The following is a 27,623-nucleotide window of genomic DNA, read 5'->3' on the forward strand; positions in this document are numbered from 1 at the left end:
GTGACAAATGAACAGAAGGGAATTAAAAATTTATTAGGCTACAACATGCAGTGTAAAAAGAACTAACTGCTATTGAGCTGTGTATGCGTAGGATCCTTGAATTGGTTGTGGCCATTTTACGCCATTGGTACAGAAGAACAGGCAGCTGCCATCAACCAGAAGGAAAATGCTGCAGCTGCTACAATCAAACATGTGTTCACACACCACAGGATTTCAGTAACTGCAATAGCAATGGAGGCTATCCATGTCAAAACCAGCCAGACCTCAAGTAGGTTTTTCAGTTCTCTGAGAGCCATTTCAGTCTGGTATCATCTGGATAGTAGTAGTCACATTGCTACACAGCAAAAAACCCACTTGTAGTCTTGATCAGTACCATGACCAAGAAGAGAAAGCACAAAGTTAATATTTACTTTTCTGTATCGCTCCTTCAAGAGACTACAGTATTTTTGATGGGATTCAGGGTCTGGCCTCATAATTTACTTTGCTTAATTTCCTCATTATCTTGAAAAAATAATGATAAAATTTTAGTATAACATTTACTTCTTTACCATTTGCTACAGAATGCTTTAAGTCACATTTAATAAATGATAAATAATGACTTTTTAATACATCGTATAAAAATCAAAACAATCCTTTGATGACAGATTCAGAGTAAAGTCAGATTAACACATTTGATAACACTGGTTCTGCAGGCACCTACAGAGGCCTCTCTCTGACAGTACTCTGGTTTCACACTTCCCCAGTTCCTCAGCTCTGTACTACAGCTCTGCTGTCTTTTGGGCAGATCTTACAGCCCAGCACCTTCCCAACTGAACTCATTTAGGAAAGCTGTTAGGTGAAATCTTGAGCTGGTTTTTGCATCCTGCTGTCATAACTGAGCAGAGGTAGCTTCGTGTTGCTTAGCAAATGATCCACACTCAATTTGTTACAGGGTTTTTTTTCTTCCTGTCCTCTGTTGCTAAATGCTGATGTAACAACAGCTACATTCCCTTTCCAGAGATTCATTTTAGGGCTTTATGTATCATTGACACTTAAAGAACAAACTAAATTACACTTTGTATGGCAGTAAGTATAAAAACCTTTGTAACAGAAGGTCAGGATTAGCAAAGACTGAAAAAGACCTTAATTTTAAAAACATGTAATTAAAAGGAAAGTTCAGATGAAAGCCCTGTGAATTCCATGGTCTTAGGGTCTTTCCATATATGCTTTTTAAAAGAGGGATCTGATGAAAGAGTTGACACTAAAATAATAAAAATCAGTAAGCTTTTTTTCTCCTTTCAGAAACCTGTATCAAATATTTATGCATGCTTTTGTTGAACATCCCTAAGCAACTGCTTCAGAAGTCTTGGACTTAGATGTATTCCCTGTATTCCATGTTTCATTAATGTGAGACAGAAGATAGAATAAACAGAAGCACACCAAAGGTCTAAGAAAATTCATTACTATCAAAATAAGTAAGAAGGATCTGGGACACCTTATTTATTGTACTTTGTTTTAAGATTAATTTACTACCTTGCAGCCTTAATTTAAATGTCTAAATACCCTTTTTCTTTCATTATAAAACTTTTTTCCTAAATAGCCCTCAACAGGAGAAACTTCTGTTTTACTGCCATGCAGTGACTTACCAAAAACTAAGGAGAAAGGAAAATGCTGTGGCAACCCAGAGTTTCAAAGAAGTAAATCACATGCAACTTTTACATTCTTAAGAAAAAGACACAAAAAGGTGGATTTTCAAAATGTACAAGCATCTAAATATGTCAAAAGTGAAGGCTAAAATCTATTAAACTGTACAATCTCCAAACACCTTAATCAATTTATTAATATGAAACCGTATATATTTTTATTGTCCTTTGCAACTATTACTAAAGCTAAAATTTGTTTTCAGAAAGTTACCAAGGGTTCAGACAAGTAGTTCTTACAAAATAGGACAGTTCGCTAAGTAGAATGAGATCAGACTGCAAGCTGAAAAAAAAATAAAAGAGCAGTTAGTAACAACAATCTTGGGATGCCACTTTTGCTAGAGATAAGGAGGTGGCTTGAAAAGTACAAGGTTTGTTGGATTGCTCAGTGAAAGACTTGCAGAAAGCTTCAACAGTGAGAAGAACAAACATAAAAAGCTCTGACAAGGACCTGACAGGCTGACACGGCAGCTAATGACATCTAAATGAGGGAGTATCTTAAAACCCAATATATTCAGCTGTAACACTATAAAATACATTATCCTGTGACCCTCTCTGTAACCAGAGCTTTCCTAAGGATAAAACTAATCTAACACTCTTTACATGAAGAGTAATTTCAAAACTACTTTCCCCTTACCCTTGTGCAATAGTCATTGTTGACTAATCAATAGAGGGAAAGACAAGACAAAATTACTACACATCATCAGTGTCTGCATATGGCCTGCAACATTCTCATGGTTTTTTTTGTTTAGTTGGTTGGTTGGGATTTTGTTTGCTTTTCCTTTTCTGAGCACTTTGCTACATCCATGCTAAGATTTTACGCATTTCCTTTGGAACATGCAAAACCGCTGAGCAGCCAGAAGGGGGCAAGGGAAACAGGGATAAGGAGATCGTTCAGTCAAGATAAAAGGAGGTTTTAGGTAGGTATAGAAAAAAAATATGTATTGAAGATGAAAAACATTTAGAATTCAGCTATATGTCTTAAATATTTCATTTTACAGATGCTATTGCCAGTGCAAAGCCTGAGAGATATACCTACATGCAACAAAGATAAGAAATTTGGTAACAATTTAAAGTATTTTTCAGCTAAGGTTTAAATGCTTTCTTTGATCCAGAAAGTTCTCCTTATTTCTAGAAAATGTAGCTCATTTACTGCACTTAATTCTGGTTGTAAGTAATAAGTCTTTTACTACTATATATTGCATTAGCAGAGAGCTGTCTGGAAGAAAAATACTAACAATTCACTCTTAACATTTGAGAAATGGACTGTTGGATGGATATGGAATTGGCTAGATGGCTGTGTCCAAAGAGTTATAGTCGACAGCTCAGCGCCCGAGCAGAAACCAGTAATGAGTGGTGTTCCTCAAGGATCCATACTGGGACCAATACCATTTAATATCTTCATCAATGGGGTGGGGTTGAGTGGACAGTGGGGTTGAGCACACCCTCACCAACTCTGCAGATGACACCGAGCTATGTGGTACAGCTGATTCACTTAAGGGAAGGGATACCATCCAAAGGGACCTTAACAGGCTTGAGGAATAGGCCCGTGCAAAGCTCAGAAAGTTCAGCAAGGCCAAGTGTCCTGCACCTGGCTCACAATTCTCAGTATCAGTGCAGACTGGGGGATGAATGGATTGAGAGCAGCCCTGCAGAGAAGGACTTGGGGATACTGGTAGATGAAAAACTGGACATGAGCCGGCCATGGGTGTTTGTAGCCCAGAAGGCCAGAGACACTGGGACAGACTGCCCAGAGAAGCCGTGGATACCCCATCCTTGAAAGTGTTCAGGGTCAGGTTGGATGGAGCTTTCAGCAACCTGGTCTAGTGGAAGGTATCCCTGCCCACAGCAGGAGGGTTGGACTACATTATAGTTGAAGGTCCCTTCCAATCCAAACCATTCCATGACTATGATTTTTGTAAGGTGAACAGTTTCTTGAACACAAGATTTCTGCTATTCTATCACAAAATCCACTTGTAACATTACACTTCTGTGTAAGTACACTGTCCTGGTTTTACCTAGGATAGAGTTAATTTTCTTCTTAGTAGCAGGTACAGTGATGTGTTTTGGATTTAGTGTGAAAATAATGTTGATAACAAACTGATGCTTTTGTTGCTGCTAAGCAGTGCTTACTCTAAATCAAGCATTCTTCCAGTTTCCCACGCTCTGCCAGTGAGCAGGTGCAGTAGAAGCTGGGAGGGAGCACAGCCAGGACAGCTGACCCAAGCTAGCCACAGGGATATTCCATACCATAGAACATCATGCTCAGAATATAAACTGGGGGGAGTTGGCCAGGGCCTGCCGATTGCTGCTTGGGACTGGCTGGGCATCAGTCAGTGGTGAGCAGCTGGGCATCATCAGGTGGTAAGCAGCGGTATTGTGCATCACTTGGATTTTTTTCCTTTGGGTTTTATTTCTCCTTTTCATTACAATTGTTATTATTATTACTATTATCATTATTATATATTTTTCAATTATTAAATTGTTTCACCTTTTTTTCTGATTCTCCTCCCCATCCCGCAGGGGGCGGCAGAGTGAGAAAGCAGCTGTGTGGTACTTAGTTGCCTGCTGGGGCTGGAATATGACATACACAAATGATGTGGAAGGGGTGTATAATGGCCAGAAACAAAGCCACTTAGCAGGTAAACTGGATAAGACAAACTCAGTAACTGCAAGAAACCAACTTTTCCAGTTAGAACATGGAAAGATAAAAGCAAACCATTCCAAGAGAAAATCTCTAAAGAGAAAAACTGACTGAGAACAACAAGATCATCAAGGTAATTATTTTCTTACGGTATTTGTCCATCCTTTTTAATCTTATACATCATGAACTTGATTATCAAAAATACAGTGTAAATTGGGAATGTCTAATTTCTAACTAAATGGCAGTGAAAACAGTTAGTTTTTACCTCAAGCTTTGAAGTTCACCATGTTTATATTCCAGCAATTCTTAGATCTAAAGGGACTGTATCAGAAGATACTTCACATCTTACTGGAGAACTTGGTTAGAACCAGCCCCAAGACCAAGTATAAAACAATGTTTCTTTATATGTGAATTTCTCCTTTCACTTTTGAAATCAACTCTTTCAGAAAATACTACAGAGAAATCTAGAAGGCTTCAGGAGGTTTTCTCACACAGGTTCTTACAGATATATTCAAAATTAGTAATAGGTTCCATTATTGCATTATGAAACTCCCCCAGAGCATTTCGGAAAAGAAAAAATTATAACATTTTATACAGCTGCAGCGTGGATTCCTCAGATTGGAGAGATCACTAATTTTGACACTAACGACTTCTAAAGAGCCATTTCAAGCCCAACAGAAGGTATTCAAGTACGTGATGGGAAAGCTGTCAATACTAAATGCACTCCTGTATTGATCTCTGTTATGAATCCTAGCCTACTCCAGCGAAGTAGACAATTTGAGGTTTACATAATAGTCAGTTATTTCTGGCAGTAAATTAACTACCACTCACTGTCTAATCCACTAATGCCATATATTGCAAGTCAGAAAAATGGGTTAGTCTGTGGCAGAAGTGCTGCATTCAGAAGGAAAAATAATAAGGTGTCATGATTCTGGAAAATGAAGAGCAGTCGGGTATACTGCGATATCAGAAATTCTTTCTTTATTTCCCTCACTATTGATGAAATAAGAAGCAGGAAGGAAACCACCTTGGTTCTAGCAAGAGAATATATCCATCCCCATGGCCTTGGATTAAAATTCTGCAACATAATCCCTTTCAGCCTGAAACTGAATTAATGAGTTTTCAAAAAGCCCTCAAAATGACCAACTTAGCTGAACAACCTTGCCAGTAGCTTTATTTTATTGATGAAATTTATACTGATTAACATCCTAACTAAATCAATTTAACATTCAACATTGCAGAGACATTTCTAATATCTCTAACAGACAGATAATTCTAGGAGCATTTGCATGAAGACATAAAATCATTTACTTTATCAACACAGTACTTCATATCTAGCAGGTTTTGTCGCAGAGGTGGCCTGATTTAGCATTTATTCCTCTGATTTATAGACTGACTTCAAGGCTATCCCTAATTAACTCACTCAGGGAAAGTGGAGGGAATGAGAATAGACTTGAAACTAAAGACTTCAAGAATACAAATGAAGAAAACAAGTCACTATGTTCCCTGATTATTGTCCACTCTAAAGAGGACTAAGTAACTGAAAAACATTTCCTACCTTCCTATTTTCCATCAAGCTCAGCCAACTCTTCTGATACTCCTCTTTAAGTAATGAAGGCTGATTTCCATGTGCTACAAGGGATTCATTGAGTTAGTTACTCCACGAAGTTCACTTCTCAGAGGCAACAATCTCTTGAAGCACATGCATCTATGAAAGCCTGCAAATTATTTTCCTGGAACAGAATTTGCCCCTCCACTGAGACAAGCAACAAAGACTGAGAAGATACTATCAACTCAGCTAGTGCCTGCAACTCCAGAAAGGGGTAAAGGTGCTTTAGTCTTCTGATACTGCCTTTACTAAGAAGGGACCCAAAAGCTCTGAAGTCTTTTCCCCCTTCTTTCTGTAATAGTAAATAATCTTCCCACTCATTTCAATAGGGAAAAATATAGAAGCCTGAATTAAAGGGACAATTACCTCTTAAATTAGACATCAACACAGAAATAGCACTTGATTTTTATTATAGGGCAACATGACAAGTTTTACGCTAGTAACTGTATTTGCATAGCAACCGTCCTGGAATTTATGACACAGTTTAAAAGACATTCCAGGGGAGCCAGATAAATCAATTTGTTTTTGGAAACTTCTCAACACACTCTCTCCAAAGTATTTATGATTCTGAATGTCCTGAGAAGCAGATGTGAAAATCAACAGAAGCAATGTATTTTAAAGAGAGGAGATGGGTGGTTTCACTGGGATGAGCCACTCAAACCTGACAATGATTAGGACTTTCCAGTGACACTACTGGGCTCTACTTGCCAACTTGGATGAGTCTGTCAAAGCAACAGGTTGAGCAGGATGGAACAGAAGGATCTATCATTTATCCTAAACCATATTCGTCTTTAGTACATTCTCCTTGAAAACACAGAATGCCACTTTTTTTGAGAAGAGATCATTAATGACGTTTTGCTGAAAATCACGATCTATGTGAATTTGTTAGAATAAGTACAACAAAGACACCCAAGGTTAAATTTCTGAAATCCAGTCAAGTAACAGTTTGTTTCTGACCTTTCCCTCTGCTTTGACAAGAACCAGATTTCCTCAGGTCTGCTAAGAAAAAGCAGGTATAATAAGGAAAACTAAATCTTATTCAGAAAAAAACATTAGAAATAAGTGCTATTTCCTCTTTGCATTTTATCAGATTTTGGAATGAGTATTTCTTGTATGGCAATGATTTCAAGAGTCTGTACATCAATTTTGTTCTTAGGTGTTCCCTGTACAGTCAGACGACCCATTGCTTTCAACACAGCTCTAGAAGAAAAGAGATCAAATTCTATTTCCAACCTGGCTTTAAAAATACTTCAAAACATTAATGATAAATTAGATAACATGATTTCCAACCATTATTGAAAGAATAAAATTGTTACACAATAGGTAGTATTTCTTTCTTTAAATAGGTAGGATTCTAACATACGAAAATACTTGCTAAATTATTTAGAGTCCTCAGGAAGCAAGGTATACACATTGCCCAGATTTGTTTGAATGTAAATTAATGTTTGTTTGCTAGCTTTCAGCAGCTCAGTCCAAGCCAAATTCCTGCGGATATATTGTAGCAATATTTTCTTTAAAATCAAGCTCACAGGCTTAGGAGTTTGATGAAAACTAATCAACAATAAAGCACAAACAGGTCTGGTATTTTTAGAACTTTTTTACTATAAAACAACCAGCTCTGGAGAAACGTGGTGGCTAAGTCTGTAAATGACAAGGTGGCATACTTGTTCAGAGACTATCTCAACACCATCGGCTTATGAAACCAATTCTGTGAGTAGGATGCTGACATAACACAATTCATATTATTTCCACACATTTATCCATTCATAACAAAGTCTGTGACTTTTAATTTTGCTGACAAGACCTCTTACTCACTTGCTCCTTAGTTTCAGGAAAAGATAGAAAATTAGTTTTCCACTAACCAAAACCAAAATGTAAAAGAAAATAAGGTAGCAAAACACGATACAGATTTTAAACATAATGTAGCTTCAAAGTACTGTTTTACTCTACACAATTTTGTTTTCTCGATATTTTATAAAAATCTCAGTGTGTAAATTAGGCAAAATTACATGGCATATACTTGTTAACAACTTAATTATTTTCAGTATGTCAGAGGATATTTTATAGGATAGGAAAAAAATCTAACTACTTACTATCAATAATCTAATCAAAATCTACAATTCCTGCTTTAAAATTATAACTGGTTAAAGCACATTTCAAACAGGCTAAACATTATACTATGCATACACATGTATTTTGATGATTAGCTAGTCAACACAATCTCCCACTTTACCAAATGTAGTATTCCAGTAACCACTCAGAGATATTGCACAAAGAAATCACTTCAGTTTCAAATCAACTTTAAGAAAGGTTAGAATAATCTTCAGTAATTTACTGAATCCGGGCCAAAGCGCCTAAGTTTATGGTGGGTAGGGGTTTTCTTCCTATATTTTTTTCTGACCTTTACTGTCAGGAAGTTTTTTTTTTTGTTTCAGCAGAGTTTATGAATACATGCATGTATGGGATGGTTTTCATTAGCTAAATTCTATACCAGCACACTAAATAAAATTGTCAGCCACAAGTATATGTTTAGGATTTATTGGAGCTTCTTATTTTTCTCCTTATTCACTTGGAATGACAATCTGACATGTGCCCATATCTAAACCTCCATTGATAACCACGAAAGACTAGTTGATTGTAAACAAATTATTTTGCTAAACATTCCTACAGAGACAACGGTCTTGCCATTTAAGCATGTGATCAAGCTACACAAAATCTACAGATAAATGACTAGACTGAGTTAACAAGGCTTTCAAGTTAAAAAAGATATCCAGGAATAATATTGTTCTTTCACAAAATTAACATTGATAGATGTACAGACTTCATTGGTTTTCACACATTCCCAGACAGGAAAACAAGTTCTATCAAGATCCCCACGTTATATCTGATGCAACAGAGCCCTTCACCCTGTTCTGTCCTTGAAGCATGTAAGCATGTAAGGCTCTCCTTCAGTCAGTGTTTGCAGTGCTCTCACATCAGGCCAATTTCCTTCACTTTGCTTCAACATCCTATCTGCAATTTGCTTTTTAAAAGAACTAATAATGGCCAAAAACCCCACAAAAGGACCATGAAAACCTACTAGAAAAACTTAACTGAAAAAAAAACTCAAAACCCCATTCAGACAGATATGCTTTTTCTTCAGATATCAATGTATGCTATGAATTGTGTCCATCCTGATCATGCATGTAGCTTACTAAAATGTTTAGGTTCATATTCTACCTGTTTCTTAAAATGGAAGAAACCTGTTACATATTTCCATACAATTCAAAATCAACCTGATCCTAATTTCCAAATGATATGCAGAAAATAAAATTATGGGAAGAGGGGCAGGGGGAAGCTGCACTGTTGTTTCCTCATCTATTCAGGCTCAGTTAACTTCTGTGAAACTACTATAGGAAAAACATGTTCCACTACTACTGTGGCTAAGACCACACAACTTTTTAATGGATGAATTCCAAAGCCTAAGCTCCATCTGCAAATCACTAACAAAACCCTTGGAAATCATAAGAAAGAAGCTAAAGAATTGTGGGGCTGCCAAGCTTTGAGTCTACTCTTGGCCTCAGACAGGAAAAGCAGTTTCAAATCTCCTTCTCTTTTCTTTCTCTTTCAGAAACACCCACCTAGAAAGTGCTATTACTCTTCATATTAAAAAAGGGGAGACTTTTGCTGCTGAAATAAAACACACATTTACACTAACTTATAAAAGGAAATTCAATAGCTTTACCAGAGTCAACCGTAAATCTTTTATTTTAAAGCCCTCTGGTTCAACTAGCCAGAGATTTAGAATTAATTTCCCTCTTCCCTCCACAATTTCCAAAAGCTAAAATGCAAACTTCCACAGAGAATTCCTTAAATCCACAAAAAAAAAAAAAATTACGTGGAAAAAAAGAGATGAATAAGTTTAGAAAGAGTGGATGCATCATAAAATTGTTTCCCTTTTAGTTTAAATCTGTAAGCTCAGTAATTTCTAGAACAAAGATAATCCCAAACTCAGGCCTTTTTTCAATAAACGTATGTGCCCAATGTCAGATTTTTATACTTCCAATAGGTACACATTGCAAATACCCAAAGATCACCTAACCTAGGATGATATTCAGCAGAAATTATTTTTAATCACTTGGGTTTGGACTTCATAAGTATCAAGCTGTTAAAAGTTTAAGGGGAGAAAAATGTTCACTGAACTTTTTAGCAAAAAAGCATAAAATATGCCTTTAATGGTGATGCAACAATTGCTGGTCACTAATTACATTAGGTTGAACAAAAGTATCCAGTGCCAGTAGAATTTATTCAAATAGAGACTGCTTTTTCTTTGTCAGTAACAAATCATTATTCTTTACTAGGGCCACCTGGCACCGCTAAAGTGCTCTGAAAAATGTCAGCTGGCTAGCAAATCATGACACTTGCTGTTAAAGCTCAAGCAGCCTTACAGGAAAGCAGAATCTTTAGTTTCTCATTTTGCTCTTTAAGATGCTTAGCTTTTACTTATTTTGGCCCAGAAGCCAAGAAATTATTTATATTCGCGTTAGCTTGACATTGTTAAAGAACTGCTTATTTGAAAAACAAGATGACAGCTCTGTTTTCCCCCACCCCATTCGTATGATCATACTGGTTTTAAACAGAAGAATAGGATAAACTTGCAAATTTGCAAACACTGCAAATTCTCTAACATCCTACCGATGCAGTTATATATGGGTGACTACAGAATCTCCAAACCAGCTTAGAAAGTCAATTCACAAAGGGGTTAGTGAGAAAGCTAACTAACAATGTAGATGTCTAATCTTCAGCAGGTTAGAAATGACCAAGAACTCCCTCTAGTTGACTCTCCAGAAACTGGAAGAAGAACAAAACAAGTACTGTCAGTGAACTCAGTAAAACTTCAGGATAATAAGCATCAGAAATTGATTATGTGCTGTGTATTAAAATCCAACTTCATTCTTAGCTGTTCTTTCACCACATTAAAAAGAGCCAGCCCCCAATCTCTTCTTGTATGAATATATCTTAATAACTTCAATCAGCCTCCTGTCCTTTACAAATTATATTGTTTTAGAACATATTCTGCTAGAATTCTTCAGTATATAATACCACTGTATCAACTACTTACTCCTCTTTGATTCATCAGTCCAATTTTCAAAGTCAAAGAAAATTGAAAATATTCCAATTTTCAATGCAATCTTCCCCCTCCCCTAGAAGTGACCCACTCTAACTATACCTATGAACCTTGCTTTTTAACCTGCTAGAGGCAGAACTGTGTATTAGCAAGTTTGAGGCAGATATGTCAAATCTTAAGCAAGTATGGCTGGAAGAAGTGGGTTTCCCTAAGTGTGTCCCCTGCATAGTCACACATACTTCAACAGAAATCACTCAGTCTCTGGCCCATGTATTTTGTGTATGCACAGGACATGCATGCCAGGGGCTGGAATAAAGAGGGCAGTCACTCTGAGGAACCCATTTTCCCTTCCAGATCGGTGCCCAGGACAAAAAAAATCACACAAAGGACTGAGAAAAGTGCCTTTATCACTCTTTACTCCCTCAGGACACATTGCAAAGCAAGCAGACCTCAAGGTCCCTCATCACGTTAGGAGTTCATTAAGTCATTGGGCTTTAGTTCACGATCTCGGATCTTAAAAGTATGCATATATCTCATTTAACAGTCTTTTGCTTTCCGTATTGCTTCAAAGGCAAATTGACTCAACTATGCATTACCCAGTGAAAGTTGTTTCATTCAAGCTCATTTACATACTTAATTCTACATACACTTAAACACAATGTAAAAAACTCATTCATCAAAATGTATCTTGTCATGCCCATATACTTATATAATAGAATTACAGTATCTGTCCTCAACTGCAGCTGATTTACATACTCCAAAAAGGCCTGTAGATGCTGTGTATTTGCATGACACCAAGTTCAACCATTTAAATCCACCTCATGAAACTCAAGATCCCAGATAAGTGTACGTCTAACATTAAGGAGGTGAAATCAGCTTTCAAAACAGTAAACTGGCTGCCAGGTTAATAAAAAGAAAAAGGAAAAAAAAAAAGTTGTTCTTCATTTCGGTTGGAGTAAAACATTTTACAGAAACAGTAAAATAACACTGAGCATGGAAGCAAAAGAAAAAAAAGGGGGGGGGGCATAAAACAACAAAAAAGAATAAACATTATACAGCACTTAATGTAAGTGCAGAGGTTACTTCTTACTGCCAAAAAAGAACAAAACATTCAGGCTGTAAAGTAACAAATATGTTAACAAAACCCCCCAAACACCCAAGCCCCAACTTTTTGAAAAGTCTCTATCGCATTATATACTATTTACTTCAAGCAGAACTGATTTGGTAGGAAGCATGACCTGTATGTTTATGACTGACAGAAGCAAGCAGCCAAAAGGAGGGGTGAAGGGAAGCTATACTTTCTCAAAATTAAAACCCCCTAAAAGTCTGTGGAATGCTGTTTACTTCAACTGTTTTACAACCACTGCTGCACATAGAAGGGATTGACTGAAATGTCTGCAGCCTGTGGCCACCCACACTATGGGAAGCACTATGATTAAAGAAAGTGCTATGTTCTTGTATCTGCCAGCAAAGTCTGCTTCATGCTGTAATTATTATACTTGCAGTCTTCTTATAATCTATTGCATCTGTTGCGGGAAGTCCCCTTACATTGTCCAACAAGAAAAGCATTGAACATGAATAGCAAGTTATTTTTAATGTGCACAAATGGCTCGACAACTGGATACTTTAAATACTTCTCTTTTAAGTTTATGAAAACATTTTGTCTTATAGTACAGCCAGAGCCACAGAAAGCAGATCTACCACTGAAATATTCACTTTAACCTACTTACCAAAAGATACAGCCTGAAACAACACCCTTTCTCCCCACATCTTTATAATGAGCTAAATTGTTGCTTTAGATCTTTAAAGCACAAAAATGATGTGAATTGTGGATTAGACATGTATCTAAAGAGCACTAAAATATTATGATTCTGTCGCTACTTCAAGTGATTACACACATTGAACATTTCTGATGACCCTATGATTTAAACACATTATAACTTCTCCCTTTCTCTTTAAGAATGTTTAATATTCATAGTAACAGTAAATATGAAAACAATAAAATAAGCCCTAAGCATCAAAATAAGTAGCAGTTCTCTCTGCAAAAAATTTTATTTCGAATTCTGATCTCTGCAGTAAGTAGTAAACAAGTTCAAAACTTATATTCCATGCATTCTGTTGAGATTGTCTGGGGCTCTATCACACAAAAATAAACAGTACAATGCTGTTGTTGGAAGTGCAACGCATAGCTGTTATTGCACTCTTCCCTACCAAATTTATGAGACAGTCTGTACCATTTCAACAATTTTGCCAGCAGTTAGCTGCAGAGATGCTCTTGTAAAAAGCACAGATTGTCTGCTGGCTATAAATATGAACTGTTACAGTAACCAGTGTGCGACTGGCTAGCAAAGGAGGGAAGAAGGATGTACAAAAAGCAACGCTGAATGAAAAAGTCCAGGACCGGGTAAAAGCCCATTCATCCCCACCCACTCCACACCACTTCCTGAGGAACTGTCTTTAGACCCTCTTTGACATAAACCCTTGATTTGAGGCACGGGTAAATTCCATACATAGAGACTGAGGAAAAGTGCCACAAAGACTCCTGAAGGACTAGGGGAAATCACAGAAAAATTAATAGCGAAAGCACAAACAATATAAATACTTCAATCGCCATCAGATGTCTTTCATCTGAAGAAATATGCTATGGCCTTTATAGTGATCAAAGTTCGGGATGATCATCTGCACAGGTAGAGGAGGAATGACAACTCCTCTTTTCCAAACATACCAAAAAAGCCGTAAGACCCCTAAAACCACAAGAGTGAGTCTTAGAAAGTGACTAAGTAACTTTGAACTACTTTGGCCTCCAGGAGACTTAACATTTTCCATTTCTCTTTTGGACACAAGCCCCCTGGAACACAGACCTCTCTTTTCCCACAAATGCTAGGGAAAACCAGAACCCCTGCTCCACTCCTCCCCTTCCCTCTTAAACTGGCATTCCCTTCTGATTATTTTGTGTTTCACCTGTGGTAAAATATTATAGTGATATCACCACAAAGGTAAGAAATAGTCTAAACAAACTAGTTATTAATCTCAGCCTGAATATTACTATGACTAGTGTTGTCCCCTTAGAATGAGCAGACAAGGAAGTTACAAATACAGTGCTGTATTTGTAATAAAACCATGCTAAACCCTATGCTCTAGGACATTGATTCTTTCTCCTCTAACTTGCTTGATAATAAGTAGCAGGTGAAGTATGTTCATCATTTTAACTCAAATATCTCAGTTCAGCTCTTAATCTCTCCCTTTGAAAACTGTCTAGATGAGAAGGAAGAAACATGTTTCTCAGGATAACCTCTAGCAATTCATAAGCCTTTTAACAGACAAATTACCCATATATGTCATTAATATAGTATTCTTATCTCATAGAGATATCATTCGTTGTAAATCCAACATTATTCTAATACTTTTCTGCATCAAATGGTCTTGGGGCACATTTGCCCCTGTTGAATGACAAATGACAAATGATTTAGGCTCTTCCTAATTTAATAAAGCAGACTAAAGAACAGATCATGAGGCTGACTAAAATTTGTGTGCTAAATTTTCTTTGTGTTACCTTAAATTCCCACCTTCTAGAAAAATGTGACCTTCTATAGAGACAAGAGAATATTTAAAAAAAAAAAGAAAAGCTTTTTACATTCTATTTGGATTATTCTTAACGTATCATGTTCTTTCCTAACAACATCTGTCTCAGTTTGCATATAAATAAAAATAGTAGGTAGCAAGTTTAATTAAAAGGTGTCAAGCATATTTGCCACAAAATCCAATCAACCCTCTTCGCCTAAGAACAGACCATAATTCCAATGTACTACCTACATCTTCAGGCAGAAATTAATGCATCAGTATTAAAGTTGGTAATTTTAGAGAGATTGAAGAGACGGAACACTGTCTCCTTAAATAACAATTACCCAATTATATTAAACCAAGCTTATAAGAAACAATACTAAAAACAAGCCAAAAAATGTTCTTTTATGATGGTTACATGGTCCATTTCTGTTATTCCTTTTCTTCTAAAAAAATGCAGAATGCAGTGCAGGATGGTACTGTTCCAGGGAGCCTCCAAGATGACCTGTTGTTTGGTGAAGGTACGAACAGACCTTCAAGTACTCATCCCACTTTCACATAGCAAGTTGCCTTGACGGAAGAGAATAAACCTCCTGAGATACCCACCGATAGGAGGAAGACTCACAAAAACCACTGGTGCTAAGAAAAGACAAACATCTGATCACAGGCATGAGGTATTATGAAGCACTGGTACGCAAAGCAAGAGAATGTTCAATAGGGAATTGGACATTAGACTTTGAAATTCTGTCTATGTGGCAGAAAAAACCTGCTCCATTACAAAATATATTGTAATATTTTACCTCTCTTTTATTTATTGCAGAAGCCTGTAATGGCTACAAATTACCCACTAATCAGATCAGATCAAGTAATCTGGAGTCCCTGTGTGCAGACCTCTTCCCAATTAGACCAAGAATGCTTGGATGAAGAACATTCTCTGGGGTTTCACCTCTGAGGGATTTGAAAAGTGTCTGGAGGGCAGATAAAGCACTTCACAGTCATGCACTCTCCACAACACAAGATGTTCCTTTCATCTACCAGAATACTTCCAGCTCCAGCAAACTTCCAGCATCAGTTTATTCTCCGTGTCTAACAAATGCACTCACCTTTGTGTTTCAGACACTATACCAACAAACTTTCCTTTGGCCATCTGGGGGAAACACACTGAGAACCCTGAGCACAAGTAATTCACACATAATCATGTCCCACTTCCCCAGTAAAAGTCCTTTCTATCACCACCTACAGAGCTGTTCTCACAGAACACAGATTGTCCAGTTACTTCTTGTATACAAGCAGCAAATAAACATACAGGAAAACTAGCCTAACTGCTGACCCCCAGAGCAGCCCTCATGGCGCTGTGCTTGCATCGGTAGCTAGAAAGGTGGTGACAACACACCAGTGTTTTTGCTACTGCTGAGCAGCACTCGCACAGCATCAAGGCTGCCTCTCCAACCTTCCTTCCAAGCAGGCTGGGGGTGGGCAAGATCTTGGGATGGGAGGGACATAGCCAGGACAGCTGGCCCAAAGTGACCAGTGGGATATTCCATACCATATGATGCCTGCTCAGATATAAAAGCTAAGAGAAAGGGGGGTGCATTGATTATTTATGATGTTTGTCTTCCAGAGCAACTGTTCCACATACTGAAGCCCTGACTCCCATGCACCTCGCTGCTCTGAAGCCTGACCCATGGCCATGACTTCCCATCTTGACCTTGGACCTGCCTCATCATCACTGAGAACCTGGTCTGGCTATCATGGACAACCCTGGTGATTGTCACTGGAGTTGCTCTGGTCTTCTTGTGCAACTTGTGCCACTTGTGTGCAAAGCCACAGCCACACCTGCCTCCTTGATACCTGTGGATCCTGGCTCACCTTCCCCTGTGGAGCAGCCCACCCTTGGTGCTCCCACACACCAACTGCATCAGTGTCCATTTGTCTACACTCAGCTTCCTCTGTCGTGTAATAGCCACAATGCTCAATTCACAAGGTGCCACTAACCAGTCTTTTCAATTAGCCTGTGTCTTGAATGCTCTCAGGTCTTCCACGGATTAGAATAGTTGATCTGCACCTAAGTTTTGCTTCACTGACACTCTTCCAAATGCTTACTGGATTTTCCAGTAAACACCAATTCTATTCGTCTGAATTTACTTTTGCAAATGCTGGTTTTAGAGGTGAAAAGTGTTTGATCACTAAATTTATCCTCAGACCTTTTTCCTGAATAGCTACAATTGGTTTATTATCATTTCAGCTGAAGGTCAGCTTCAGCTGAACCCCAAACATTTTACTGCATGAACTGAGGCCAGTGAAGGAGTTACAGTTCTTACTCTTCTTTTGTTAGGCCCATGATACAAACAGCAGTAGCATTTTCCTATTTTAACTGATATGACTGCAGTGATATAATCTCTGGTTTTTTGCATATAAATAAGGATTTTTTTCTTAAATTAGTCCCTTCTGTTTCTCAAACTTTCACAAACTGCAAAGAATGCTTATTAAACAGTTTCGCACATCAATACACTTGTAAGGATGGTTCAGGCAGCTTGATTAAGTACATAAAACTGCACTCTGAAGATTTTTATACAGCCCATCCACATACATGATACTCTTCCTCTTAGTACAGTCTGTCTCTCTATACACTTCTCCACAGGTATGTTACATCTGTGCAAAGGCATTTTTGCTTGTTTCATTTAACTCAGTTCTGCTTCTTTAAAAAACAGCTTGGAGCTTTTCTGACTGTATTATTTTATTGTTGGGTTTGGGAATTATTATTTTTTCTTCCAGACTCATAGAACTTCTTGACTTTTACAAACATATTGCTGCATTCTGGTGACACAAGCTGACTGCTGTACGCCACCCAAATGACAGCCAAAGAAACAAAAGCAGTTTTCTTTATGGAGAGGGCTGAACTTGAAAATGTTTGCTCCGCCATATTTTAAGAGCAACCTTGATGTTACACCAATCTGAATATCTGGTACCAATCAGAATGCCTCTCCTTGTGTGTCAATATCAGATATTGCCTTTTTAGTTTGGGTTGGTTTTGTACACAGCCAACAAATGTACCACTCAGGTGTTCTCCAGAACAGTCAGCATTCAGGAGACACTCACTGAATATTAGGCGTCTTCAGCTTTAAACTTCACTGAAGAGTATTACTCCTCTGAATTGGGAGTTTTTTTGTTTGGGGTTGGGTCGGGGGGGGTTGTTGTTGTTTGGTTTTTTGGTTTTTTGGGTTTTTTTGTCCACTGCCCCAGTTCCTGGCAAAACTTATGAAGCTCCACCAAGAATTTTTAGATCTGCATAACCTTTCAACCCATCTTCCCCACTTCAGGTCCCAGCTACCCCCCGCCTGCCAGATTTGATTTGCCAGCTGGCTCTGATAAAATGAGCGCTCCATGTCCCCAAGCTCTTTTGTTTGCTTTTGATACAACTCTGATTTTGAATTGCTGCTTAACAAATACAAGGCATCTGAAGTTAGGTCTATACCTGCTAGCATGTGACTCACCACTTGTTCCAAATCCTCATTACACTGTGATCTCTCACCTGTGAGTAGCCCTTAAGTTTGTAAAACTGGTTTTTTTCAGTCTTATTTACAAACTGTTTTAAAGAACTTACTATTATCACTTTCTTTATGCATTCTCTAAAATGTCATTTTTATGTTGCATTTTACGCAACATGTGTGTGTATAGCTTTCACATACATGCCTGAAATAACAATTCACCCAGCTTCCACTGGTTGAATTAAATGAAAAATGTTTTAAAACACCAATTAATTTATCTCAAATAATTACAAAGAGGAAAGCTGCCCTCTGACTTTTCTGGGGTTTATTACCACTGCTTTTGACAAAATGGCATATCTGAATCTTCTGAATGTCCTTTCAGCTATACAGGGGGCAGGGTGTTGCCATTTAACCTGTTCTATCTGCAATCAGAATAGGTTTTTGATTTTTGTTAGTATACATAAATGAAAAACCATTCTAGAATAAAGTGCCCTTCAGATGCCTGTTTCATTATGCTTCTGAGATCTAGTTTAAGAGCATGCATATGCACTGTGTATCAAGAGAGGTGGACTAGGTGAGTAAAACACAGTTTTATAGTCACTACCTTTATTACATATTTAAACTTCCTTTTACGACATGGGGGACTGAGAACTACTCAGAAGCTAGGGTGGTGCAATCTTCTGATCCTTTATTATTTAAATAAAAAATGGGAAAACCGTCAATTTTACTGTTGTGACAATTACATTCACTCAGGTACGTTTGCTGCTCTTTAGTCAATTTCGTTATTAAACAGACAGGTCAAGCTTAAAACAAAAAACCCTGTATATTTAGCTTCACAGATAAAAAATAAAACTATGTAAACAGAATTTTAAACACAGAATTGAGAAGCAGTATCTTTCATATTTTCCTCTTGTATCAGGGAAACATTTTTAAATCAGCTTTTCCTATTGGGAAAAAGTTAACACACTTCCTCATTATTCCTTGATTCACAGGCCAAACATAGCATGTAATCGTGATGGCTTGTCAACTTATAAATGCCACCAAAACCTGAATTTTCCATCCTGTCCACAAGGTATGAGCCTATGTGGGATTTAAAACTGAATTAAAATCTTCAAGAATTATAAGAACATTAAAAATTGCATTGCATAACAATAACATTTCTAAAATTGCATTAAGTTCCAAGTGCTTCAATGCTCTGACTAATCATGAATTATAAGAATAATCTAAATACCTCCAAACATAAACAAAACAGTATCGCAAAAGGGATCACTAGCCTGTAATTATCCAGAATCTCTTGTGTGTTCACAAAAGCCTCCAGACAACCGCTAGCAGCTAGATATGTGGTAGACCTTTTGTTTGTTTCCATTTCTTATGGGACATATTTATTTAATAATTGCACTTAGTTTTAACTAAGAATGGAAAACTTTTGTTAACATCGAATAGCTTAAGTGAAAGTGTAATGCACAACAGCTAACTCCCAGTTTTTATTTCTCAGTAACAGCTGCAGTGAATGGCGTGTTCATGCTTACTCTGTTACAGCATTATTTTACACCACTATTTTATATAATATAATAACATTTATTAACTTTATATTTTATTTTGGTTGCAGAAGTCAAATTCAACTTTGTCCTTCCTTAGAGGAAGCACTCACCTTTATTTGTCATCCTTGCAACAAATTTGACAAATTAAAGACCAACTACGACATAATACGGCCTTTTTGTAATAAAGCATGTCCAGATAGAGCCAGGGAAAAGCCACAGCATTATTACCATTAGTTAATGCTTAACAACATCTAAATTACCCTACTCTTTAAAAACGGTGTATGGGAGTACATGTTTTTGTGTGCACACGTTTGTATGAGGTACATGCTGGCAATGACTTAATATAGGGAGTGCCATCTACTGGTAATTATTGGTGATGTATGTTCTCGCAGCTTTCTACACTTGCACTGCAATTACTCTTAACAAATTACTAAAACCAAAAGAACAGACGCTTTGCCGTACCTGACAATGTGCAGGAAGTCTCATGCCTACACCAAATAAAACTTTTGAAACCAGCAGCACTGAAAAAGGTGACAGAATAAATTAAAATATGGGAGCAGCAAACCAAGTAATATGATGACACACATAGTAAAAACATTCCGGAATAGATAGACAACTGGACCTTAAAAGTACAGTGCATGACCATACCTAAGTGTGTCACCATGAAACCGTGTAATAAAGGTCATCTAGGGAAAAACAGAGGAGGGGAAATACAAAAACCCTGTGCTGTTCAGAATACTATTTGTCATTATATAACAGCGAGGGATGGAGGTGGCTGGAGGAAAGGAGTTGTTTCTTTTTTATACTTTTTTCTAAGCCTATTTGCATGATGAGTCGTTCATTGTAACCACTTCAGAACCAAGAATGTTTTCTAAACACTTTATGTACAGTGTTTAATAACAACATACCTTCAGATACAAAGCCCCTAAGTACTAAAAAAACCCATAAATATGAAGAATTAGTCATTATCATAATAACAAGTGAAAACACAGGGAGAATTATTCCACATCTCTGGAATAATTCTGGGCAAGAAAAAACAAAAATCAGTTCAACTGCATGCACTGCAGATACAGGAAAGAAGATAATCAAATTAATTTTCCTGTTAGTTAGCATCCTGAATTGTTGCCAAAAGTTTCAGGAAACTTAATGCAGAACTCTCACCAGTTCAAGCATCATTAGGCAGCTAAAGACTCAAAATAATGCCATGCAATCTGGGCAGTAGTGAAGCTGGCTTCTAATCTAGAGACCACTATTAAAAGAAAATGTTCACCTTCCCTTAGAAGAATATGTATTAGAATGCTGTGAAATAGAAAGTTGTGTACATATTAATACAAAACAAACATATATGTACCTGTATGTAGTATGAAGAATGCCATCTACTGGTATGTAAGAATATACACCACTGTTGGTAAGTTAGTACTAGCAGCTATCATAATAAGCAACAAAGCTGTCATTACTATGTACTGTGAATAGCAACAAATGCACGTACGCCATATCCCCTGCAAAACAAATTTCTTCCCATAAAACAGGCACAGAAAGAAAATACAATTTTCTTATTCTAAGGTCTCAAGACCTTATTGCAGTCTTTCCATACTTAAAAGGGACTTATAAGAAAGATGGGGACAGACTGTTTATAAAGGCCTGTAGTGACAGGACAAGGGACAACTGTTTTAAACTGAAAGAGGGTAGACTCAGACTAAATACAAGGAAGAAATTTTTTACAATGAGGACGGTGAAACACTGGAACAGGTTGCCCAGAGAGGTGGTAGATGCCCCATCCCTGGAAACATTCAAGGTCAAGTTGGACAGGGCTCTGAGCAACCTGGTCTAGTGGAAGATGTCCCTGCTCATTGCAGGGGAGTTGGACTAGACAATCTTTAAAGGTCCCCTCCAACCCAAACCATTCTATGATTCTATAATTAGAATTATAGCATCTACCTCCCTTTTTCATGTTCTATTTCACAAAAAAAGCTATTTTGGATACTTGAGAATCCCTGTATTTCTCGAAGATAATCTAGTCTCTCTCAGTTGCTTCATGATTTACTGTGATGCCTCACTATTCTTGTTGTGACAGAAATACTGAAAATGCTTCAGTAACTCATTCCAAATAGAAGCCAAAATATATGAAAACACACACACACACACGTTGTACACTCTCTGACCTTTTCTCAATATAATTTCCTTCCATTTTTTTCTCAGCTATTCTCCACACCTTTCCCATATATTTTGCATCAATGCCTACTTTCTAACTTCTTTCTTGTAATACATCTATTTCAATTTCTATAAGACTTCCTGAGAAGTAATGTTGCAAAGTCCCAGTAAATCAATGAGCAGCTCTTCCATGACAGACAAAACAGAAGTCCACATAAATCCTAAAATTTAAATAAAGTTCATTTTCCTGAACTGCCGTTTCTATAACAGTGTTGTTGTTCTTCTACTCCTGAATACTGTTGCCTAGCCAAAATATGTCAATGAATTTGACTATTAAGAATGACAAATATGGTAACACCTGATCAGACAGCTGCATGATCCAAGATATGAGTGAAGATGCACTTTGCATCTAAAGAGGAAAGGGAAACCACATACAAGTGCAATTTTATAGTGAGAGGTAACTAAGCATTTCAATGCATGTGCATCTCTTCCAAGAAGTAAATCAAAACATTGTGAACCAGCACTGAGAGACCACAGTCTTAGATACATTGCTACATGGAAAGCAAAGGCCTTAAAAACCCATTTTGCTGAAAATTCTGGCACAGATTCAGAAGTAGGGGTGAAAGGTCAGTGCTTCATTAACTGAAGCAGCTCAGTTAAAATTGTAGTTTAGTTAAAAGTCAAGATGATCATAAAAAAACCCAGGTCATCCAGAGACTATCACTAAAAATCTCAAACTTCCTGTGCTTAATTGGCAGTAAATTTCTTGATCTGGCCTATTTGAGGAGCAGCAATCCACTGCAAAACACTTCAATACAATTCAATACAATGGACAGAACTCAATCAAATTTAGTCTAAAGAAATGTGGCTTCAACGTGCATCAAAATGTTGCCATGTGGTGGACAGGTATATGCCTTCCATTCTCCTGGAAAACAAGACTTCCATTCAGAAACTTTCATGTGTCCTCCACAGGAAGCAAGTGTAACAGTGCTGAAGAGAAAGATCCCATACAGAAAGCCTTGACATTTTATTTTCAGATTTATAACTCAAATCTAAAAAGCCAAAACCAAACCAAAGAAAAACAAAACAAAACAAACTAAAAACCACAAAACCCTTTTAACCAAAAACTTTCAAACACTGCTTGCTGTACAAGCAGGGGTTATACTAAACATATACCATAATATAATAAATAATAAAATCAATAATAACAATACAAATAAATACTAATAAACTAATGGTTTTCAAACATGTTTCCATGTTTGCTATTCAAAAAATAACAAGATGACATTGAAGATCTGGTATACCTCCTATTTGCCTAAAAAGCAGAAACACTCCAGCAAAAAAATGTTAGTTTTACTGCAAACACTGTATTGGTCAAAATGGATACCCTTTATTTGAAAAGACTGCATTTGCATTTTCAAGCAGGTAGTCTCAAGGGTGAACTTTATTGAGTGCTGACACTGTCCAAAGGAAAGAATAATATGGTCTCTGCTTTCCATTGCATACATTTGGAAATAAGTGGTGTCCATCAGCTTTCCACCAATATTGCTTATCTGATCAGAAAACTGAGAAGTTAAAACTCAAAGAGAGGGAGGCAAGGACTACAGACCATAATTCAAAACCTTGATCTTACAGCAGAAATACCTCAGCAACATTCAGAAATGATTAATAGATGAGTGAGAGTTTTAGAGGCTTTTTCAAAAATCAGTTTTAGTATTTTCATAGGAGCATTATTTTTACACAGTTCTGTTGAAGAATTAGAAACTCACTGATGCAATAAAATTAAAACTTTTGGAATCAAAATTTTTACATTGATTTGGCATCATACCATCCTAAATTAAAAAATTACCCAGAATAACACTGGTAAGAGAAAACATGTATGAAATCTTAAGAAAGATAAACCACACATATTTCATTAGGTATTTTTTAAAAATATAACAGAAATTATTCCAGTGCCATTAAAAATTACTCTTGCAAAGAACACCTATTACTTTTGCAGCCATTAATATAATGTGGCCTTGCACAGGATACACATACCCCAAAGTACTACGTATTTCCCAAAAGAAAAATTTGGCCAAGCCCAAAAACCATCTCTTAAAATGCGGGGCAAGGATGACTGGCCTTCCACCCCTATGTTTAAGCTACTATGTATATACTGTCTTGTTCCCTTGTATTCCTTCGAGGGAAAGTAAAGCACTGAAAAAAATATCACTTATTTTAACAAAAAAAAAAAAAAAAAGAAAAAAAAAGAGGGATAGTAACTGCTCCTGTTTAACTCAATTTGAAGGGCCATGGGCTGCAACACTCTCACAAGTCTGTATCGGCCTTCCAAAACAATCCAACAAAAGCAGTACTTGAAACAAATTCCAAAGCCATAAACAATCCATAAACACAGTTTATAAACTGAAAGCAGAGGAGGAGGTGTGACCAAGTTAATAAAATGGAAATCTACTTCCGAAAAGCTCTCTAGTTGCTGCAATGTGATGTAATCCACAGTGAAAGGGAGCTCTTCCAGCGCCACCAGACAGGCGCCCATGTTAGAACCACAAGTACTGCACAGCTCCAAAACTCTCAGCTCAGAGAAGGCCAGCTGGAGAAACCAGATCTCTTTCTTTCTTAGAGACTGGCTCCACCAGGTCATGATTGATTTCACCAGTGAGAAATCTGTGGCAGCACGTGTCTTGGCTTCCTACACTGCACCTGGCTATATAGAAGACCTATGGAACTTAGATTCTCGTCCTAAAATTCAGAATAATAATAAAAAAATACTACCACTTTACTTCAAACAACATCTGATCCTAAAAACACTACAGTCTACACATTGCATGTTTTAATTAAAATCCAAGTCATTTATTTGCACATTTTATTCTTTCAGAGGACTTACAGACCTGCACAATCTCGGTTTCTGAAACCTACTAATAATGCGCTTCAAGTGGGTAGCTATCCTTCTTGTCATTAAAAACACAGCTTTTCTATGACAATGGCAGGAAAGTTTAAAAGTAAGCAAGCATCAAATACATTTTTTGCTACTTTGAAAATGCAGCTTAGTAGCTGAAAACAAAAGACCTGAGATCAGTCTTCCTATCAATGACCTTAGTCAAAGATGCACTGAAAAGCCACAAAGCACTCTTTAGGAACTTGGACTTGCCATGACAAAAAACAAGGTGTAATTTAGTAGCCAATGTAAACAGCTATAAAAACAAAGGAAAGAAGAATATTCACCACTAACTTGACTAAATAATACCATTTTCCAATTAGATATAACTTTGCATTTTGGCAGAAAAGTTTTTCATGTAAGTCCCATGTAAACCCCAGAAAACTAGGAAGAAATCTTTGAAAGTTTTTTTGCTGTTGTTGTTCTTGCTAAACAGTTAACAGAATGCAGGTAAAGTTGTCTATGTCCATTACACACTCCTCATTTTTTCATTGTTTGGGTAGGGGTTTTGGTTGGTTGGTTGGTTTGCTTTTTTACATTTTCTTTGTTCTATTGTCAACTAAATGTACACCCGGAAGTCCCAAGTTCTTTGATGCATGCTGGCTTACACACTGAACTACTTCAGCTCTTTAAAAACTGAGTATTCCTCCTCAGTGTATGCTGAAGTATTAAGTTGAGGAGATAAAATTAACTCTCAGCTGCACAGGCAAAGGACAAGGCTACTGTGAAGGTCACTTCCACAGAAGCTGAACCGCAGTTTCTATATGTAAACCCCCTTTCATCAATGGCTTCTGTGTCAGTGTGCATGGACCTGACACAAAGCCCCGTTGTGTGTGGTCATGGATGGTTTTCCATCTGTACCCTCTAGGGAGAGGTTAAATGCCCTAGATAATCTATCATTTCATTCCAAGTACAGGCAAGTTTTCCGTAATGCTAAAGACCTTTTAAGTAGCATTGAAATTTCAGAGCTTTATTTAGAATTAATTCCTGGATTTCAACTCCCCTTACATTATGTAGCCACAAAACTACCTTCCTCCCCACCCCCAAGAATTTGTTTCAACCTTGTATTTTAGACTTTTAGACATATTTCCATATTGTACCATAGTGTACCTTGCAACTTCTCCACCAGAGAATGAATATCCCTGGTGTAGAGAGCTTCCACCATATTACAAACAAGGCTAAGGTCAGATCAATCACTACAGAGGTTGGTCATCCAGTCAATATGAAAACAGCCGATGCACATCTCAAACTATGGCTCTCATAGAAAATGTATCTTGAACTCTTTCTGTGACAATCTTTTGAAACAGATATAATATGGAAAAGAAAGCAGTTCAGGAGAAAACAATGTTAAGTATGCACTAGGTAGGTTAACAGACTTACTGTATATTTATTTAAAAAAAAATATAAATCATTATCACACATGGCGAAAGAAACCCTTCAAGAGTAGCAAAATTTACCTTATGTTCTTCTGTAAAACAAGCATGGTATCACAATATCTGGTGACTAGAATTACAATGATGATTAGGAAAAGGAGATCAAAGCACTTTCTTCAAAACGCTTTGTTATGATGCACACTGGACAGTAAGAAACAAGAAGAAATTCTAACAACTACAGAAAACAATTGAGTAATACCCTTTCTTTCAATCTCCACTTTTGTATTCTTCTGCTGTGCATCTTACAGCTTCCCTTACCTATCTTTTTTTTTTTTAATTAGAAGTTTTCCAAGAGCTCTTTCTTTCCAATCAAAATATGAACGTATTACATTCCAGGTCATATTATGCTACACCCACTTTAGGCAAACTAGGGAAGTGCTGAATAATTAAAATAGCTAGTATAACATGTTTGTGCTTTGAACTCCTCTATGCCCTCTTCCTTATCACTTTTAGATTAACTCCTGACCCATCAAGTCACAATGACCATTAAGGTTGGTTCAAACACACAGAGTGGGTAGAAAAATTCCTTGCAGACTACAGAGAGGCTTGAATCAAATGCCTTACATGTTAGTCCCAATCTAAGACAGTTTCAGGTGGCAGTGCTGCCATGGTGCCAAAAGCAGCAGTCCCACCTTCACCTACCCCCAGCTTTTTGTTCTTGTTTACTTGATACTTTTTCCTGTATCAGCAACACCATCAGTTCAGTTACATCAATCAGATAAGGCAACACATCTAGATTAGATTTCTCCCTCCTAGAAACAGAAGCTAACTTAGATTGTCTGGGTACAACTCTCCCTCATTACTTAACATCATTAATGTGTATGCTGCTGCTAATAACAAATAAAATGACAAATTTTGTTCTATTTGATAACTAAGTGCATGGTATTGTGCATCTCCTATGTTATCACGAAGAATATATCCAACCAGGCAGACTATTAGAAAAGCAGGATTTTTTTTTTTTTGCATCACTTTACTTTGGTATGCAAGCATTGCCACAGTGTGAATTCCAAGTATGCTAACCTCAGGAAAAGCCTCTTGAAAAGGTTAAAGACAAGAAGAAAATATGGTTAATTTTAGTTAGTATTAAGTTGTTGAGATTGTCATGGCGTGTGGTACAACCCACCAAATAGGTACATACAGGCACCCAAGGGCATCTGAAAGTTTGTGAGAACTTACTGCTGAGATTACTGCAGCTAGATCAACAATACTACACAGTTAAATACAGTTATTTACCAGCATAAACATCTGCACTACCATTACCTATTTTATAATAATTTGTACGTCCTAGTGTTACATGCATACCTAGATAAACTGAGATGTACAGTCGACTAGTAAGTAAGAAATTAACTGCTTAGAGAAGCCTAGAAGTCATGTCAGCTTTAGCAGAATGTACATAAATAATGATCAGGCTGCTACATTCTCACTAGTTGTGAGGACTATGAGAGAGATATATATATAAAAAACCATTAACAATT

General features: G+C 37.1%; 1 protein-coding gene and 1 long non-coding RNA gene across 10 annotated transcripts in view; one reads left to right on the forward strand and one right to left on the reverse strand.

Annotated features, from left to right (window-relative positions):
* Positions 1–27,623, reverse strand: part of FANCC (FA complementation group C) — a 109,948-nt gene that overhangs the window by 31,928 nt on the left and 50,397 nt on the right. The window lies entirely within an intron of this gene.
* On the forward strand, positions 5–27,191 carry LOC308057085. The gene is made up of 2 exons (XR_013925116.1): positions 5–4,456; positions 15,061–27,191. It is a non-coding gene; the product is annotated as an uncharacterized lncRNA (long non-coding RNA).

The sequence above is a fragment of the Falco punctatus genome (genome assembly GCF_963210335.1).
Source record: "Falco punctatus genome assembly, chromosome: Z".
Classification (NCBI taxonomy): Eukaryota; Metazoa; Chordata; class Aves; order Falconiformes; family Falconidae; genus Falco; species Falco punctatus.